Genomic DNA, 14,199 nt, shown 5'->3' with positions numbered 1-14,199 from the left:
AAACTCACAGAACGAATTAATTTCGTCTTGCGAGGCACCACTGTACATTTTTCTTATTCTTATCTCAGCATCGCACAAACAGTGTGAGCTACACCTGATGAAACTCCCTTTATTAAAAGTGCATGAGCCACTTAGCCGGAGGAGAGTCCCACCTCTCACAAAAAGGCATTCTGGCCTTGTTACTCTCACCTCTCTGACTACGAGTGTTTCAACATGACCCTCTCCGTGGATGGGGGTGCCCACATGGACTTCAAAAGTCTTGCGACTGATCACCTGCCAAGGGGGTTCAGCAGAGGGAGGGCAAAGAGCCCCATGACAAGGTGCACAAGGTCCAGAGCCAGCATGAATACAATGTTCCACTATTCTTTGGCTCGATTCTCATGTCAAAGCAAGAACTGTGGAACTGACTCTCCCTTATTTCTTTCATTGGGCGACTCTCTACTTGTGGGCTTCTTATCAGCGTCAGGGTTGCCCAGAGGATGTCAGACTAGAAATGTGCTTGGTTTGATCTGGCAAATGCTTCTTATGTTCCTTATACAATGGTACCTTGGGTTAAGAACTTAATTCATTCTGGAGGTCCGTTCTTAACCTGAAACTGTTCTTAACCTGAAGTACCACTTTAGCTAATGGGGCCTCCCGCTGCCGCCGTGCAATTTCTGTTCTCATCCTGAAGCAAAGTTCTTAACCCGAGGTACTATTTCAGGGTTAGTGGAGTCTGTAACCTGAAGCATCTGTAACCTGAGGTACCACTGTATACCAACTTGACCTGATGATATTTGGGGTTTTTTTTAAAAGAACTTCTTATTTGGCTTTTTAGTACTGGGGATTGGCTTCATTGGACTCTATCTTCTTGTCGTGAAATTGTGCTTTTTTAATGCATCCTGTCAGTCATTCTGCCATAGGTCTCTCTCTCTAGTTAGTTCCTCTACATTTGGACTGCCACTAATTACTGTCGGAAATGTCCCATGCACTCGGCTGAAAGGCAAGCATTTTGTCCTAAATTACCCTCTGTCGGATCAAACCTCTCTAGGCCATTGCCAGCCACAAAGGCCACTCCCCCTTCCCTTAGTCTGACTGCAAAGGTTAAAAGAGGGGGCGTGTGTGCTGACTTCCCATTATGACCCCCAGTATGGTACCATTAAATCGCCCCTCTCTCTATAGGCTTAATTGGCCAATATATGATGGTTCCTATTGACTCTCTGTATTAAGGACACGGTGCGCTGTATTTGCAATGCATATAATTCATTATGTCAACGTCATTTTCACCGGCTGGTATTGTTCATCCCTTGCTGCTTCCCAAATTATTATTCCATGTGAATTTCCTACGTAATTAAGAGGTTTGGTTGTGGTTTCAAAGCAGAAATGACAAAAGGCAGAAATGCCTCCTGAAACCGGGTTGCATTCAGCATTGTTTGCCTAACCATTAGCTTAGGCCAGCAGATGTCAGCCTAAATTGAAAAATGGAGGTGGTGTGGATGGGAGGGGGAAAGTGAGGGTGAGTGGAATACTGTATCCTAATGTGAGCATTTCATGTGCCAGATGGGAATTTTACACAGACCGGCAGGAGAGGTAGCCAACAGTGGTTAAAATTCAGTGTTGGAAGTAGCTTGGTGACACGGCATATGCTGATAGCTTTTTTTTTGTGTGTGTGTGTGTGGGTGGGGGGATTATAGGACTTAATTGTATCATAGATCAATGATACTTTAATTTATGAGGATTGATTTTGTTAATTCAAGCAGTTCAAAAGGCACTGTTAAAGCTTCAGTTCGTTAAATTGACACTGGCTTGTGCTTTGCTCAGGCTGCCAGAAGATGAATGACTGTATATAGTTTGTACGTTTTCATTTTTCTTCTGTTTTATTTTAGCACCTGTCCCTTGCTGCGATTCACTTCTGAAGGAAAATATGGGAATCACATTGAACCCATGCTTCAGCATCACCATTGGCCTCCTGGCGCATTTCAAGGTACTGGCTTTGGCCTAGAAAGTCCTGAACAGCTTCAGTCCTGCTGACCTTAAGCTGTATCCAGATGGCATCTTTTCCCACTTATTGCAGCACTAAATCAAAAGTGAGGAAAACGTATCTCTACTATTCTTGTGGGACTGCAGTCGCTGAACTGACCATTTCAAGTAGGATCTGCATTCCCCAAATGGCTTGTAGATATCAGGCACACATGTCTGTGTAATCTCAACCCCTCCGTTTTCTTATGTTGTAAGCAACCCTGTGGTCTGCTGGCAAACACCTCCTTACTGCCTTCTCCTTCTATATGGCCTGCTGCAACTTCCCAGATCTGCTCTAATTATTCCCTTCATGCTTCAAGTCCACATGAAAGAGCACAGAGAGGGACACTTTTTCAGGGAGATCATTTGCAGCTGTGGTCCTTCATTTCCCAGGAGCCACAGAAGTCTTGTTCTCAGGGCTGGAGTTTGCTAGCCAAGTTCAAGGATGAAACTAAGGTCCAAGTGTTTCCCTTTTCTCTCCTTCCCCCTCCTACTCCCCATAAAAGTCTACTAAAAAAAAGTCCAACTTGATGTTGTCACGCTCTAAGTTCTTTGCCCTCCTTCACTTCATTGGCTGGAGCTTGAGGGACAGGGGAAACTTGGGCCACAATGCTAAGATGGCAAATATTTTGTCAAGACCGGCTCTAACGTTAGGCAGGGTGAGGCAGCAGATGCTGGAGAGCGGTAATGAGATGTTGGAGTACAGAGTCGTGTGTCCCAAGTGACTTAACCGTAAACCAGCCTCCTGCTCTCTGGTGTGGTAGAAAACGTGGTTTCATCTCCAGTCTTGAAATAAGATTCAGCTGCTAGTATGATCAGCTTCAGTATGCGAAATGACTGGGGACCATCTTGTCCAGTAAATAAAATAACCTGGGTCAGCCCTGTGTTTTGTTTTTGCTGCCAGGAGAGACGTTGTGGAGTTGCTGTTTTCAGGGGTAGGTGGACAAACCCACATTTCCCATGACATATTTTAAGCATATTATGGGATCACTTAAATTTGATGTACTATTTTCTATTTACAGTGGTACCTTGGTTGTTGAACTTAATCCATTCTGGGAGTCCGTTTGACTCCCGGAACCATTCAAAAACCAAGGTGCGGCTTCCGATTAGCTGCAGGGGCTTCCTGCACTCAATCGGAAGCCACGGTAGCCACGTCAGACGTCTGGCTCCCAAAACATGTTCGCAAACCAGAACACTTACTTCAGGGTTTGTGGCATTCGGGAACCAATTTGTTCATGAGCCAAGCTGTTCGACAGGTACCACTGTAGTGAGTATTTAATACTCTTAGTTTTACGTCTGAAATCTGCCTTGGGCGAAGGTTGGGTCAAATTAGAAATCTGAACGTAAAAAACACCAGCACATTTTACACTACTGAGGCAGCCTTCACCAGGGGCTCTTAAATCTTGTTTTTTTTTTAAAAAAAAAAAACACCAAATGGGCCTGATGGCATCACACTGGCCTTCCATTATCAAGCATGTTCAAATAATTGTGTTTGGAGACTCTTAAAGATAGCATCCTCCTACTTTCTGATCTGCTGATGCCAGGCTGGAAGCAAAGACCTAGACTCCCTGTGTTTCTATAGCAAATGTGCCAACCAATGATCAATAATTTCACATAAGCAGGAAGATTTGTTGGAAGAATGCGAGTGGTCTATTTGTTGAAATCATCTTGAAAATTCAAGTAAAATGTAAGAGAAAATGCAGAATACTGTATGCAAATGTTTCAAAGAGTGTGAAAATTTGATTGTCAACCTTTTAATTGCACCAAGGATTACCTTGGCATGATATTGGAAAAAATTCAACAATTCCATCTGTTAGAGAATGGCTACAGAAAGCATTAGAAGTTCCATGTATGAATAAACTAAGTGATTTAGGTAACGGTTTAGATAAGATATGGACAAATTATTTTCTCTTCTTAAAGACATTGCTTTATTTTGGCTTGGAATAACCATTTTGGACTAGAGATTAGATATTTCTGTATTTAGAGAATGTTGAATTGATTTTTTTCTTAGTTCTTCCCCTGATTGTAGCAGGTAGGAAATATTAAAGCATTCTATTTGGATAAGTTCTTGATTAGTAACGTTATGTTTAAAAGATTATTAAGGGGTCAGGCTTTGTTGTTTGTTCTTATTCATTTTGTGATACAATTATGCATGCAGTTATGATAATAATAAATGAATAGAAACTATTTTTTATTATAATACTCTAAAAGGGGTGGGGGTGGGGAATAATGGCGGTCAGTCAATGAAAACTGATTAAGTGCATTATAGAATAAATCTGCCAGCCCCTTCATACTTAAGAATTACATAAGCCTATGACTGTAGGAGAGATGGGAATGTATAGGAAGTTGTCAATAGTATGTAATGTTGTACATTTCATCTGGAACACCTGGTTCTGGACAGAGACAGGATACTGGGGGAAAGGCCCATTGGTCTCACTCAGCAAGGCATACAATACATTTCATGATAAGCTGTGATCTTTGCGGAAGTTTTTAAATGGTGTAAATTCTTGCCTGTTAAGCAGTAAACTAGGTTTGTTTCCTGTCGTCCTTGCCCACCCCTCCTGAATCCCATAGTCTTTCCCCATTTTTCATCTGATTTGAGAAAATCTGCCAAACAATGTTCTTCCTCTGTCACTTCCTGTTTTGCATGTTCAAACCCATGGACTTTGCAATGCTCAGCATAGCGCAGTGGCTTTCATTGCATTTGTTGGCTCTCTCCTCTGACATCTGTTTTCCGCTCTTTCTTGTTCTGTTGCAGATTTGTTGTTATTATTGTGTTAGGTCCTACAAAATGGGAAACAAGTAAGCATGTAAGGAGATAGCTTTTTAGGAAGTCAATTTCCAGTAAAAGGACTTGCCTAACTTCACCTTCTCTCTCTCTCTTTCCTTCACCTCAACTATTAATACCTGCCTTTTTTGGAGAAGGAATGCTTTGGGTCACGTGCAATGATCTCTCTCTCTCTCTCTCTCTCTCTCTCTCTCTCTCTCTCTCTCATATATCTGGATAGGCAACCTGTGGCTCTCAGCCTCATTTTATGCAACTGAAAGCACATCTTCAAATGGATTCAAATGGATCCATCAGCTGATGGATACTTACAGCAAACTCCTTTGAACTTGGACAGGTGCCAATCACCTGCTATCATCATGACATCAGCAGAATGACAGGTAGGTGGTTACACAGACTTGTCAAAACTGGCTCATGGAGCCTGGGGAGATAAGGATCTGGTCCACTAGCCGAATCCAATTCTTCACTACTGCATTAAACTAATTTAAGATCTCATCCTGGTGCGCATGGAGTTTGTGGGATAGTTTTGCAGATATCTGTGAGGGAAAATCCTCCAACATCATTGGAAGGGGCTAGGGTATTGGACAAGGGCCTGGGAGATCAGGGTTGAAATCCCCACGCAACCATGAAACTCACCAGATGCCCTTACACCAGTCACTCTTTCTGCCTCTACCTTGCTGTGAGGATAAAATGGAGAGGGCAAGAACCACAGGCTATATACTGCCCTGAGCTGCTTGAAGAAACAGTGGGATGGAAATGCAAGAGTCCTTGGGTAAGAAACCCTGCATGGGTGATTCTCCTTCACTACCAATTCACTACCCTAATTACCTGTTGCTCCTCTTCATCTCCTCATTGCTTCTTGGTCCTATCTACTTGCTTGACAGACAAGAAGAAGAAGAGGAGGAGTAGTAGTTTGGATTTGATATCCCGCTTTATCACTACCCAAAGGAGTCTCAAAGCTGCTAACATTCTCCTTTCCCTTCCTCCCCCACAACAAACACTCTGTGAGGTGAGTGGGGCTGAGAGACTTCAGAGAAGTGTGACTAGCCCAAGGTCACCCAGCAGCTGCATGTGGAGGAGCGGGGAAGCGAACCCGGTTCACCAGATTACGAGTCTACTGCTCTTAACCACTACACTACACTGGCTCAGAGATGAAATGAGCAAGCAGGCAGGGATGTCTGCTCCCTCCGTAAGAGCCACCAGCATTGCCTGGAAGAGAGAGAAGCAGAGGTGGGTGAACAAGCAGGTTGGAGGGGACTTTTGCCACTGTGCATCAGCTGAGGTATTGTCCCTCAGCAGGTGCCCAAACACATCAACCCTTAGCTCTGGCTGTGCTGCTGCCAATCGAATATGCATTCTATTCCAGTTTCTTTCTGTTTTGCCCCCCCCCTTCCCTCTCCACACAGCTCCAGCTGTAATCATCTCTCCCCCCCCCCCCCGCCGCCCAGTTTACATTCTTTGAGTTTGATGGTGTGGTGCATCCGCCTGCTATAAAGCACAGTTCATGAATCTCCGGGGAAGAGTCTGTCAGATTCGTCTGGTTGGTGATCATTTACAATTGTTGGCAGGCAGCATGTAACTGATCACAGAGCAAACGGAAAGCTGAGAGCCGGTGTGATGGGGTGTAGCACAGCCTCTCCGAGCGGGAAGCAGAAAGCCTCTGGTTCAAATTTCGCCCCAACCCTGAGTTCATTCAATAGCCATAGGCAAAATTCCAGCGGTGTGGTGTTCCAGTCCTCCACTCCCACCTCCTACCACAAGCTTACTGGGTGAACTTTGGCAAGTCTCTCTCTCTCCTCCCGTCTCTGGCCATCTGCCTAACCTACCTCACAGGGTTGTCGTGAGGTCAAAATGGACTGGGGAGAATGATGGCCAAAATGACCCTTTCATTTTGCCACCTGCAACTAGGGCAGCATGAGAAACAAGGCTGCGCTGTACTCAGAGTAGACCCACTGAACAATGATTAAATTATAACAACACAACAAGACGGAAGAAGTAAAAAAAAGAGAGAGACAGAGATCACACATGGGTGAAGGGGAACGGGGGGGTATAGGGGAATTTGAAATATTATTTATAATATAAAAGCTTTAATATAAAATTTCTAACTGTGTTGTATTTGTATACAGCAAAGAGAAGTTTAGAGTAATTAGGTATATTTTAATTTAGTTAATTATGTAATAGGTTTATGTTAGAAAATGAATATGGATGTTGAATTTGATGTTTGTAATTTTTCTTTTTTCGGTTTTGGGAATAAAAAATTAAACAACAACAACAACTCAGAGTAGACCCACTTACATGAATGAACTTAAGTTTCCCATGTCCATTAACTTTAATAGGTCTACTCTGAGTAGGAAATCGTAGATTTTAGTGATTCTTAAGGAGATCTTTCTTCAAAACATCTATTCACACCACCAGCTTATTCCCCCTCATCCCTTCCATGTGGTCCAACAAAACACTTCCCTACATCCTGCTAATAAACCCCAGGATGGAAATTCACATTGGCATCATTTCCTGGAAGCTTCCTGCAACTTTGAGATGGAAACATTTTCAGACGTTTCTGTAAAGGTGATGAGAATTAACCCCTCCCCTCTCCATGTGCTGTAGTCCTGTTCCTGTTTGGTCTCCCTGAAGCTGTTATCGTGGGTTACCTGTGGCCCTTGAGATGTTGCTGGACTCCAACTCCCATCAGCCCTGGCTAGCATGGCCAATGGTCAGGAAGGATGGGAGCTGGAGTCCAGCAGCATCTGAAAACAGACCTGTTATATGCATAACCGCATTTAGTGCTACCACACTAGCATTGCAGGTCTTTAAGCAGAGATTGCGTGGCCATCTGTCATCACTGCTTTAGTTGAGATTCTGGCATTGCAGGGGGTTGGACTAGATGACTCTTGAGGTCCCTTCCTTCCTGCTATCCACCCCTCCCCGCCAGTACTTATATTAATATAATATAATCAAATAGGATATATGGTATGGTATGGTTTGGTATAGCATGGTATTGTGTAAAATAATATATTACATACAATCCATGGCTTGATTAATAGAGGGCCACATTTAACCACTTACAGTGCAAGTCTATGCATATATTATCAGAAGCAGGTCCTATTGAGTTCAATGGGACTGGTACCCAGGTAAGTGGGTACACGGTTGCAGAGTTTAGGATCACCATGTGCTGCAATCCAGCCCCCAGAATAATCACCAAACAAGCTATAACCCACAGTTACCAAAGGATCTCTGCGATGCTTTCTCGGTTGCAAAGGGACTTATGAGCAAAAGTCTAGATGTGCTGCACAAAATAAGATTTCCTTCGTTGCTTTTAGGAGATATCAAGGTTTGTGGATGACACCGTGCCTACAATCAATACCATCACCGACAATAGACAAGCCCAGCAACGTCGAGGCTGGCTGCACGCTGTTATCAGCATACATGAGCTCATGATCGGAATGCAAGTCTGCAAAAGGGCAGCCTTCACGCTGGGGGGAGATCAAAACCCAGACAGAAAATTTCTCATTAAGGTTGTTAGTTGAGAAGCAGCTTTGTTTCTGGCCTGTCATTGTCAGCACTTTTTCCCAATGATTTTAACTAGAAGAGCAGCAAATTAGATGTCTTCTTTTTTTCTTTTTTCTTTTGGGGGGGGGGCGCGAAGAAGCGGGGGGGGGGGGGGACACACACCACCCAGCTCCAAATCATCAGCATCTCCAACCCTGGTAGCTTTGTACTTTATGTGCGCAGAACCATATTTCATCGCATCCTCTCCGGTTAGAAAATAATGCAATTCCATTTCATATATTTCTAAATGGGCCAGGCAACATTAAGACCAAAAAAGGGGAGAGAATAAGTTTGTACAAATGGGAATGCTATTAAACATTAATGTATTGCCGTTTGCATATTTAGAATCTATTATTTTTTATTACCTTGGACGCTGCCAGGCTGTCTGTGGTGGGATTCAGTCTTGTACCAGCACATTCAGGTTGTGCCGTTAAAATGGGTTTGGTGCTTTGCCCCGACAAACGGACTTCCGAAATCAAAATCTGAGCTATATGCAGTAGGGAAAGTGATGGGGAAACAAATGCTTCAGTTTTTCAAATATTGTTTGGGGTGCAAGGCCCGATTTGCAGGATTGAAATGGAGTCCAGCAGATACCAAGCCTCCAACCCACGTCCCATTTCAGAGTTTGCTGCTGCTGCCTACCACCAGTGGGAGAACCATCGGGAGGAGCTTACCACCTGCCTGGGCAAAGCTGGGGCCTCCGCCGTGACACAGCTGCAGTCCTCTCCAACAACAGAGGCCAACAAAACGGGCTGTGTGCCAGCTCCTAATCCCCCCATTGACTTCATGTGTTAGGACTGGACTCTAAATCCTGCAGTTTCTCTCTTGTTCTGGCAACGGGCACTGCTCCCATTTCAAGAGCTTTATTTAACTAGCAGAGCTCTTGTGTCATTGACATTTGCATGCAGTAGCTGCATTATTATGCAATAACCTGGGGAAATTCAACAGGTGGAGTCCCCCTCTCCTATCAGTGCAAGAAAATGCTACATCAATTAATTGGGGGGAGGGGCTGACAGGAGAAAAGGCGACACCCCTAATTTTAAGACAAATAGAATGTGTTTGCACACACACACACACACACACGCACACGGTATACAAATGCACACACTCTAGAGATACACATTGCCCAACCAATTAATTACCATGCCAATTATCTTTGTTCAATGAGCAGAAGAAGAGATAGGCTGCAACTCTACTCACAATGCAATGGGCTTTTACCTCTACAGATTTATATCCAGCAGCCAAAAACAATGTTTTCCTTGCTTGTGCTAAGACATCCGCTGTCAAAAATGTGTGTTTCTTTTTCTACAAAAGAAGTTAACACTTTTCTCTTTTTATCTTCTTTCCACCCCTCCCGATAAAAGCATTGCATGTTTCCTCAGCTATCCACGTCTTGTCATGAAAAGGGAGAGAGAGAGAGAGAGAGATTCAGATTTTTTTTTTAAGGAAGTGATGCTTTGAATGGCAATTTTTTTTTTACCATTTCAATTTTCCCCCTCTAGTGCTCAATAAAAGTTCTTTATGTCTGTTGATCTATTATTTTCTTTCACTTCCCCTTAGCGTCTCCTTGTTGACGTCCTAATGCCACCTTTTGCTTTATTCATGCACCTCTATTATGTTATTAGTGCAACTAGTCAGAGGAAAATAAACTGACTTTTAAGCTTTAAAATGCAGTTGCACAAAAGAGTGGCCATGGCTCAATGAAGTGCAGCTTTTGAGAAAGATATGGGGGGGGTGTGTGAATGAGGAATATGCATTTAATGCTTGCAGTTTGTTGTTGTTTAGTCGTTTAGTCGTGTCCGACTCTTCGTGACCCCATGGACCAGAGCACGCCAGGCACTCCTGTCTTCCATTGCCTCCCACAGTTTGGTCAAACTCATGCTGGTAGCTTCGAGAACACTGTCCAGCCATTTCGTCCTCTGGCCTCCCCTTCTCCTTGTGCCCTCCATCTTTCCCAACATCAGGGTCTTTTCCAGGGAGTCTTCTCTTCTCATGAGGTGGCCAAAGTATTGGAGCCTCAGCTTCACGATCTGTCCTTCTAGTGAGCACTCTGGGCTGATTTCCTTCAGAATAGATAGGTTTGATCTTCTTGTAGTCCATGGGACTCTCAAGAGTCTCCTCCAGCACCATAATTCAAAAGCATCAATTCTTCAGCAATCAGCCTTCTTTATGGTCCAGCTGCAGTTGTTAGTGAGGAAGAAATGCAAAGTCTGTAGCTTGGGAGAAAGCCTTCCATCACCTTTGTGACAGCTGAGTCATAAAATATCCTTGTAAAAAATATTTTATATATTTATTAAAATGAGCCATGCTCAGGGAAAGTGAGGACACAGACAGCTTGGTGCTGCCCTCTGTCATGGGGTTAAACCTTTTTTTCATTCTTTCTTTCCCTTTATTATTCCATTTATATCCCACCTTTCTTTCAAGGAGCTCAATGTGGCATACATGGTTCTCCCCATTTTATCCCCACAACAACCTTGTGAGATAATAATAATAATAATAATAATAATAATAATAATAATAATTCATTATGTATACCCCACCCATCTGGCTGGGTTTCCCCAATCACTCTGGGCGGCTTCCAACAAAGTATTAAAATACAGTGGTCTGCTAAACATTAAAAGCTTCCCTAAACAGGGCTGCCTTCATATGTCTTCTAAAAGCCTGGTAGTTGTTTTTCTCTTTGACATCTGGTGGGAGGGTGTTCCACAGGGTGGGTGCCACTACCGAGAAGGCCCTCTGCCTGATTCCATGTAACTTGGCTTCTCGCAGTGAGGGAACTGCCAGAAGGCCCTCAGTGCTGGACCTCAGTGTCCGAGCTGAATGATGGGGGTGGAGATGCTCCTTCAGGTATACTGGGCCGAGGCCATTTAGGGCTTTAAAGGTCAGCACCAACACTATGAATTGTGCCCAGTATTGGGAACCAATGTAGGTCTTTCAGGACTGATATTATGTGGTCTCAGCAGCTGCTCCCAGTCACCAGTCTAGCTGCTGCATTCTGGATTAGTTGTAGTTTCTGGGTCACCTTCAAAGGTAGCCCCACATAGAGTGCATTGCAGTAGTTCAAATGAGAGATAACCCGAGCATGCACCACTCTGGCGAGGCAGTCCACGGGCAGGTAGGGTCTCAGCCTGCGTACCAGATGGAGCTGATAAACAGCTGCCCTGGGCACAGAATTGACCTGTGCCTTCATGGACAGCTGTGAGATATTTACAGAATCACAGAGTTGGAAGCGACCCTGACGATCATCTAGTCCAATCCCCTCCAATGCAGGTTATCTGAGAAAGTGAGCGGGAACAAGTTCACCTTAGTGGGTTTCCAGACTCTATTTTTCAGGGATAGTCCCGGATTTACAGAAGCCGTACCGGTTTTTAATTTGACCCTGGAATGTCCCACTTTTCCTTAGGGCGTCCCTATTTTCCTTGGAGAAATGTTGGAGGGTGTGGATCTCATGACCGAGTGGAAATTTGAACTCTAGTCTCCCAGCTCCTAGTCCAACACTCTGACCACTACACCACACTGGCACCACTACCAAACCCCACACAGTCTGGAAGTGTTGACATGGTGTTTATACTGGATTTTGATAGTAGGTTGGGCTTCTAAACCTTATTTCCACCTAAGTGGATTAATTGGATTTTAATGACATGTGTCGTCTTCTTTTTCTACATTTACTGTGGCTTTGGGAAGGATATATACATGATATATAGGATAAATGTATTCTTTCTACAGGATAAAAAACCAGCTTGCATCATCCCTTTGAATTACTTGGATTAACATGAGCTTCATTCTGTGTCTCTGGTTTTCAACAAGAAAACCATTAATTACATGTTTGCACTTATTTCTTTGTCCCGCCCCTTTATTTTGACAATGTGAAGCTTCATTAGAGTCATCTTAAAAGGAATATCCCAGTAAATTTATACAATAAGGATATAAATATGTTAAAACTATAAAATCAGATTGCCTGCTGATTAAAATGCCTGCTGAAATAATAATAAAAAAAGGTCTTCAGTAGTCATTGGAAGATCAACAGGGAGAGGGTCTGTCTGACTTTGACTGGAAGGAAGTACCATAAAATTGGACCTACAATACTTCACACATGATTCCTAGTAGTTATAAGCTGTGCATCCCAACCATGGGGTACTATTTATAGTGATTCCTAAACTAGGCTTCCTCAGCCTCGGCCCTCCAGATGTTTTTGGCCTACAACTCCCATGATCCCTAGCTAGCAGGACCAGTGGTCAGGCATGATGGGAATTGTAATCTCACAATATCTGGAGGGCCGAGGTTGAGGAAGCCTGTCCTAAACCTCAGTTGATAAGGGCCCTGTAAATTAATACAACAAATTTCATCCCGGTAGGGGAGCATTATGGGCAGCTAAGTTTAAGTTTTTAAGCACCAGAGTTACGGGCTGGTGGCAGTCTGTTTCTATCAACAATGTAGCTTCAGCCTTTCGCACCAGCTGGAGCAACTTGTTCTTTCAGCTGAACACAGGGGTGCCGTGTCCCATTTTGTTACTTGTGGCAAAACAGGAAGTGACGCCTTGCCCTGTCCGGCTGCCGCCAGTGCTGTTTCTCTGCCCACCTGCCCCCTCCACCGCTGACAGAGAAGTGGAGCCGACTTCTGCACCAGCGACAGAGGCGGTGGGGCAGGTGGGGTTGTCTGTGGGGCTGCCGCCTTAGCTGACCCTGGCTGGACAAGCCATAGCCCTCTGCCTGCAGCAGAAAGAGCTTGAAGAACCCCAAGATGGAAGAAGGGGCTTCAGAGTGCAACTTGGAAATGATAGCTTTGAATGCTCCCCTACGTTGCAATAATTCTCTGCAAGTAGAAAATTAGCAAAGCATGGAAAAGACCAGAACATGTCTCCCTGACATCCTCGCTTTCTACTTGCAGAGTTTCTTTCCCCCATGCGGTAGCATTTTCCACTCATGTAGTACCACCCTCCATCTTGCCTCAGGATCCTACCATCTCATTCTTCTACATTTGTAGACCACGCTTGGATTGGGGCTGTTGTTTTTCTTCCAGTGACACTGCATAATGGATTCTCTGCAGTTTTGTGGAGGGAGATCTCACAGGAGGTGTTTCAGCCTCCCTGGTCCCTTTTGTTCTCACACAGGGTAATAATGTTGGCATCACAATTGCCCTGTCTTATGGAACCACGCCTTCCCTTCAGCAGCAAAGCAGGCGATTGAGGAGGCTGGCTAATCACCATCTGGATCTGCTTAAGTGCCTTGGCTGGGATGCCGTTATTTCTAAGAAGCATCCACTTGCCAAGGAATCTGTGCCACGGCTAATCTCTCGCGCGGCAGCTCCATATTGAGATTCTCCACGACAGGCAATTTTGGCACTGTCCGGAGTGCTAAAATAGAATTTGCAATGCATAAGGTGATCTGATACTGAAGAAATGGATGCCAATCAAGTAGCTGCAGTGGGTATCTAAGGCATGCTATCATCCTATTAATAGGAGTTAATCTGTGCTTGCAGTATAGTCTTAACATATCTTAAAGGCAAGGTGGAGTGGAAGAGCATCAGTGGTGGCAGTTCTGGCCCACCCATGAGGCAAGGTGAGGCAGTTGCCTCAGGCAGGACATCCAGCCTCTTCATTCACCTCTCGCTAGCTCGTCGGCTGCGCCTGCCCATATGGAACTAGGTGGACCAATGGTTTTAATGTAAGACAGCTTCCTATGTCCCTGTGACATCACACATGCTGAATGCTGTCAATTTAAGAGGTGGGGGAGTTCTTTCAGTTTGCATTTTAATCCGAACCTACAAAAATTACACTTCCTGAGCCCATATGCTAACCAAAACGCAGCTCTTCTTCAAAACTTCCGCTTCTCTGAACTTTACAATGCAGTTCTCCAACCAAAGAATACACA

At 44.2% G+C, this 14,199-nt stretch overlaps 1 long non-coding RNA gene across 1 annotated transcript; it reads left to right on the top strand.

The window, feature by feature from the left end:
* The first annotated feature begins 3,574 nt into the window (after positions 1-3,574).
* LOC310657802 lies at positions 3,575-8,713 on the top strand. The gene is made up of 3 exons (XR_014501951.1): positions 3,575-3,685; positions 5,007-5,163; positions 8,101-8,713. It is a non-coding gene; the product is annotated as an uncharacterized lncRNA (long non-coding RNA).
* Positions 8,714-14,199: the final 5,486 nt, after the last annotated feature.

This window comes from Podarcis tiliguerta (genome assembly GCF_965153285.1).
Source record: "Podarcis tiliguerta genome assembly, chromosome: 9".
Lineage (NCBI taxonomy): Eukaryota > Metazoa > Chordata > Lepidosauria > Squamata > Lacertidae > Podarcis > Podarcis tiliguerta.
Note: the sequence above shows the minus strand (reverse complement) of the source record. Positions and strands in the feature narration are given on the sequence as shown.